The following is a 7,169-nucleotide window of genomic DNA, read 5'->3' as shown; positions in this document are numbered from 1 at the left end:
TTTAAATCCTTCAATTCAGAAGGAATCTCAACCAATTCCAGATTATTATGAACTGCTCTAGCAGGCATCTGGTTTTGATTTAATTTGTTACAACAATAAGTACACACACGTTGATCCAATCCCAAATCAAAACAATTTTCTACCATCAAGTATGTTGTGAAATCCTTCCATTCACTATTATTTTCCCTTTCACTTTTTGCATATAAATCCACTAACTTAGTCTGATTCTTATAATAAGTGCGTCGCTTGATAAAAGTTAACGGAAGGCCCCTGGAAATGATTGAGCCTAGAACACTTCAGTACAAGCTTCTTGAGCCGGTTCTTCTCCTAGGCAAAGAGAGATTTGCTGGTGTTGACATCAGAGTCCGCGTGAAGGGTGGCGGTCATGTTGCCCAAGTCTACGCTATTCGCCAGTCTATTTCAAAGGCGCTTGTGGCTTACTACCAGAAATATGTTGATGAAGCTTCCAAGAAGGAAATCAAGGATATATTGATCCAGTATGACAGGACTCTACTGGTAGCAGATCCTCGTCGTTGCGAATCTAAGAAATTTGGTGGACCCGGAGCTCGTGCTCGCTACCAGAAGTCCTACCGATAAATTTTTTGCATTTCTTCCAATAAATCTGAAGTGGAAACTAAAAAAAAAAAAAAAAAATAATAAGTGCGTCGACAACACACACAAGTGAAATTTGGCCTCTCACTTGATTTCACCTGAAACGTCGCAATTTCCCTCTGGAAATTATCTGTACTGGAAACCTGTACACTATCTTCCACATTACCCGCTTCTTCTTGGTCAATTTCAACATTCTCCTCTTTACTTCCAAAGTAACAAAACTCAATTTCTTCACATATATTCTTCACATCTATTTCAGAACCATGCAAAAGAGCAGCGCATAATTGTTTAAGCATAATTGCTGGACTCTTAGCATAATACAACATTCTAACTAATTTCCTCACTTTATTATGATGCAATGCTAGCATCCTGAAATGATGAAAAACACTCTGGCATACTCTCCTGGAAAGACAAGCCAGTGAATGACCATGCAAACCTGTCACTTCTCTCACTCTGCAAGGATCTAATTCTTGCAACAACTTCATTTTCTGCTTCAAACTTTTCTTATTAAATGACCGTTCAAAATCACAAAGCAAATTGATGGAATCCTGTCGCACACTGCAAATACTACTACACTTCCAGGTATACACAGGACCCTTAGGACGTCTTCCTAAAACCTCATTACCTAACACCTCTTCTGCCTCTGTTGTCAAAAGTTTTTCTTTTTCAACTGGACAACCATCTTTCACTTCATAAGCTCGACCACTGGTGTCAACTGCATGCACCAAATCATTATCCTGGAAATAACTCTCCTCATTAAAAAATGCCTCACAGCTTGAACTATGCATCCATTCTCCAGAAAAATCTTCACAAAAATTACTACGATTAACTATTCTCTTCCATCTACTATTTCTTTTGAAATCATAAATTGCCTTGTTTAGCTTCCTAATTCTATTGTTTATCAAAATAAATAACTTAGGTTTAATTTCAAATGCCTGATCAATAACTTTCTCAACTATTTTTTTTCTCTTATAAAAAACCACTTTCTGTTGACCTTTCTTAATATTTTTTAACAAATTGCCAATTATCCTGTTGCGGAAAATTCGTTTACGAATGTCCCTAAACTGTTGTTTCCTTCTACTATCATGCACAGAGTTATCTCTTGCTCTAGCAGTAACATTTTTCATTGGCCTTTCCTTTCCGTTTGAATTGCTTCTCTTTTTCTGGACTGAAACATTTTCTGTAGTAATATTTTTTTTACTACAGATATTTCTTATGAATGTTTTTGTACTCTTACCCGGTGCTTTCTTGGTGACTTGACAAATCCTTTTGTTAGAGGACTGCTGCTTTTTTTCATTGACCTGCTGTCTTTGACGTTTTGCAGCCTTTCTCAGTCTTTCTTTGGTTGGCATGCTGAAATCTTGAAATGATCTGCAGTTGAATCTGTGGTAAAATATATTAAAAAATGTTATTAACCACTATTACCCAACAGTAAATCAATAACAGTAATCACAAACTTAAAACACTACTTGACATTTTTACATAGAAGATTTTTTAGTGCTTGGCAAATTTAGAATACAGAAATAGCAGAAAAGAAATGGAATTTATATTCATTTTACCTGTGCTGTTTTATATGTGAATCTGATCTAATTTTATGAGCATATTTTAATATTTTATTGAAGACACTACACATAACCTGTTTTTGAAGGTGTCTTTATTTTTAAATTAAACGGTTTACATTTTTACTTTTTATTTATTATAAATTTTTAAAATAAATGTTTATAGTTCCATAGGCTCAAGCACGTCAGCTTCCCATCCTATGTCATACAATTCTGACAAATCTGCATCCTCATCACGTTCTTCTTCATCCTCAGGATTTAAATCATCCAAGGGATCAACATCCACTGATGTTTCAATTACGAGTTCAATGATGAGGTCGAAATCAACTGATTGCTGATTGTCGCTCATGTTAATGTTGTCTTTATCTTTAAAGAAAGATAACAACAATGAGATGTTGCAGAGTAAGAGACAAATCTCAGAGATTATAATAGTAAAATTGTTTAACAAGAGTAACATTTTGCACCTATTATTTAGCCATGTCCAGCGATGCTGAGGAGGTGAAGCCTATGTCCAATTTTTCAGTGAACAGGACTCATCTCTTCTTAACCTTGGATAAGCCTCACCGACTCTGTGTCCCCTGCACATACTTAAATGTAAAGGGGCAGATTTATGTTAACTGGCACATCCCCAGGGATGCACCAGTTAACGTGCACCGCTGCTCGGATTGGTGTCATTACAACGCATGTTATTACAACGCATGCTTTTACATCGCATTTTTTACAACGCAACTGTTATTACAACGCGTTTTTTTACAACGCATGCTATTACATCGTAAAATAGTGTTACTGATTCAAAAGTACTGTTACATCGCATTTTATTACAACGCATACCATTACATATGTAATTTTTTTTTTTTGTAAAATAAAATCTGGCACGGGATGCAGGGAAATTAGGGGTTTTGGGTGGGTAAGTGTTTTAAAAAACGGGTCATTAAACTATTATAAAATTACGATTTTGGTTTATTTATTTAATAAATTAATACCCGAGTATTAAAATATATTATATTTCAAAGCATACCATTACATTTAATTTTTTTTTTTTTTTTTGTAAAATAAAATCTGGCACGGGATGCAGGAAAATTAGGGGTTTTGGGTGGGTAAGTGTTTTAAAAAACGGGTCATTTAACTATTATAAATTTACGATTTTTGTTTATTTATTTAATAAATTAATACCCGAGTATTAAAAAATAATAAATTTCATAGCATACCATTACATATATATATTTTTTTTTTTTTGTAAAATAAAATCTGGCACGGGATGCAGGAAAATTAGGGGTTTTGGGTGGGTAAGTGTTTTAAAAAACGGGTCATTTAACTATTATAAATTTACGATTTTTGTTTATTTATTTAATAAATTAATACCCAAGTATTAAAAAATAATAAATTTCATAGCATACCATTACATATATTTTTTTTTTTTTTTTTTGTAAAATAAAATCTGGCACGGGATGCAGGGAAATTAGGGGTTTTGGGTGGGTAAGTGTATTAAAAAACGGGTCATTAAACTACTATAATATTACGAATTCGGTTTATTTATTTAATAAATTAATACCCGAGTATTAAAAAATAATACATTTCAAAGCATACCATTACATATATTTTTTTATTTTTTTTTAAATAAAATCTGGCACGGGATGCAGGGAAATTAGGGGTTTTGGGTGGGTAAGTGTATTAAAAAACGGGTCATTAAACTACTATAATATTACGAATTCGGTTTATTTATTTAATAAATTAATACCCGAGTATTAAAAAACAGATTTATTTATTTAATTAATACCCAATTATAAAAAAATAATACTATTTAACATCGATTACTATAATGACACACAAAAAAATACATAAATTTTATTAAATAATAAATAGAACGGCTTACATGGAAAATAGAGGTTAGGGGTGGCTAAATATATTTAAAAATGGGTTCAAAAATTATAATAATAACACGATACCAATTTAGACCTTTAATAAATTAATACTCGATTACTTATAAAAATACTGTGTACCATGAAATTCTTTAACAACGCAAAAGAATATATATATTTTAAGAATATAAAGGATAAATAAGGGTTTCCAATACTCGATAGACAAAAATAATGACCTTACGAAGAAATGAACGCCATTTTAAACACTGCAATGAAAAATAATGTCCATCTACTATTTCAATGCCCTCCAATGTCAACAAGACATTCAAAATGGATGTTAAAACGGAACGAAAGTTTGTTGAGCTTACTTTTAAATAAAACAATTTAATTTATATGTTTCCTCATGAAATTATTCCCCAAATATTATGAAAGTAATCAATATAATTTACGAAAAATATAATGCTATTTAAAAAAAGTTATAAATAGACGTATCCCACCATTTTGAAAACAGTTGATTTTCAACTTGCAGACTAATCAGACGTGAAAACCTGACCCTCTGACCTCTTGAGATAAATATCAACGAAAGCGACCGTAGAAGCATTTCTATTTCATAGAACAGTAAGATATTTAAAACGATTTGGTAAACTATTTTAGGTTAACATATTATTAGCGTAATATTTCCTAAAACTGTTTAAATTTTGTGTGAATTAAAATAGTAGTATACATTAATTTAGTAACACTTAGAACCTAATATGTCAGGTTTATTGGTTTTTTTGTTAACATTGTGAATGGTAATAAGAGTAAAAAATTATTTTAAGAGAAATAAATGTATTTAATGAACGATAAACAAAATATATTTATTTCAACAACTTTAAATTTTTTCGTGAAGTAATAAACTTTTTTAAAATTTATTTATAGAAACGCCAACATTTCTAAACAAATGAGAAATGGCTTAAAAATAATATTTATTTATTCGTACATCCAAATTCATGGTAAACGATTTGTTTGTAAATAATACATATATTTCAAAAGGGTAACATCCATTACAACGCAACTATTAATCCATTTCAAAAGTTTCCTGAAATATTATCTCATCCAGACCTAACTGGAAAACAAAAATTGATATTTGCATTAAATAAAGAGGATTATTGTAAAATATTTACCATATAATTGGAACATTAAATGTATATTAAAAAAATCGTTATCAAATAACTGCTTATATTATTATAAATGGTTTGTTTAAATTATTTTATTTAATCAAAAATAACATAGCACGTACAAAAATGAACCGTGTATATACCCCCACTCAGATCATTAAATAACCTGTAATACTAAAAATAATTATGATTAAACGATAAAAGAAATACAGTTTAAAAAGTTTATATATATATGTTAAAAAAAATAAGGTTCCATTCCATCCGAAAAAATTAAAAAGCTAATACAAAATCGTACGATAATGTGTATTATTATATTATTTTTTAATTTTTAAATGATTAAAATACACCACATTTAAATTAAACTGGTAAAAATTGTATTTTTTTAAGCCAAACTGAAAAAATTGGAAAAGTCACAGAACGTCGAAAAATCAACCAAAATCGAGAATATTTTGAAGAATTTTAAAACAACAACCTTCAAAAAACCAAGGTAATTTCCATAAATATATATATTGCATTTACAGATGTCATAGTAAATAAAAAGCAATGTCGTAAAGATTATAAGTTCAGTATAATAATAACATTTACCATATATCTAAAAATCCTTGAAAGTAAATTTTTTTCTCTACATATATATATAGCAGCCAATAAAATAGTATAATTTATAAACATTGAACACCTTTTCTATTTTTTTTCTTCACAGCCTACCAGAAAGCACTTCAAGCCACACATCCGCAAAAAGACAGCCAACAGTTTTTCAAAAAAAACATTCCGAAACCCAAGGTAATTTTCCTAAATAAACACATCTGAGTATCATATTTCAGAGCAATTTAAAAACATTGTTAAACGCTTTATAAGTGCAGAATAATAACTAGTAAAATTATTTAATTACTATCCCAACTTTGTGAAAGTGCTTGAGTAGGGCAAGTGCTTGATAGTGTCCAAGTGCCACTTACTGTTCTAACTCCAGATGAGTGCATATTCATAGATAGTGCTGGTTAATGAAAAAGTGCCAATTACTATTCCAACTCTGTGAAAGTGCATGTGTAGGGAAAGTGCTTGATAGTGTCCAAGTGCCACTTACTGTTCTAACTCCAAATGAGTGCATATTCAGAGAAATTGCTGGTTAGTGAAAAAGTGCCAATTACTATTCCAATTCTGTGAAAGTGCATGAGTATGGAAAGTGCTGGATAGTGTCCAATTGCCACTTACTATTCTAACTCCAAATGAGTGCATATTCAGAGAAAGTGCTGGTTAGTGAAAAAGTGCCAATTACTATTCCAACTCTGTGAAAGTGCATGAGTAGGGAAAGTGCTGGATAGTGTCCGAGTCCCATTTATTATTCTAACTCCAGATAAGTGCCTATTCTGAAAAACTGCTGGATACTGAAAATGTACCCCTTACTATTCCTACTCAGTGCAAGTGCATGTGTCGGGTAAGTGCAGAATATTTTTAAATTGCCTCTGACTATTTAAACACCACATCATTGCATATTGAAATAAAGTGCATTTTAATAATAACATGTATCATATTTATAAACATGCATAAAGGTAAATGATTTTTCTCCCACATATATATAGAAAAGCCAATAATATAATACATTTTCTAAGCATTGAACACCTTTTCAACTTGTTTTCTTCACAGCCTACAAGAAACCACTGCAAGGCAGATATCCACAAAAATCCAGTCTATTCCACAACTATATACAACATTTTTTCGAAAAGAACCTTCCGAAACTCCAAGGTAATTTTCCTAAATAAACACATCTGAGTATCATATTTCAAAGCAATTAGAAATCATTTTGAAACACATTATAAGTGCTGAAAAATAACTAGTAAAATAATTCTATTACTATTCCAACTCTGTGAAAGTGCAAGAATATGGAAAGTGCTGGATAGTGTCCAAGTGCCACTTACTATTTTAAGTCAAGGTGAGTGCATATTCAGAGAAAGTGCTGGTTAATGAAAAAGTGCCAATTACTATTC

General features: G+C 30.9%; 1 pseudogene; it reads left to right on the top strand.

The window, feature by feature from the left end:
- Positions 1 to 247: 247 nt before the first annotated feature.
- On the top strand, positions 248 to 659 carry LOC144782963 (small ribosomal subunit protein uS9 pseudogene; annotated as a pseudogene).
- Positions 660 to 7,169: the final 6,510 nt, after the last annotated feature.

This window comes from Lissotriton helveticus, chromosome 9 (genome assembly GCF_964261635.1).
Source record: "Lissotriton helveticus chromosome 9, aLisHel1.1, whole genome shotgun sequence".
NCBI lineage: Eukaryota > Metazoa > Chordata > Amphibia > Caudata > Salamandridae > Lissotriton > Lissotriton helveticus.
This window is presented reverse-complemented; position numbering and strand designations above follow the sequence as displayed.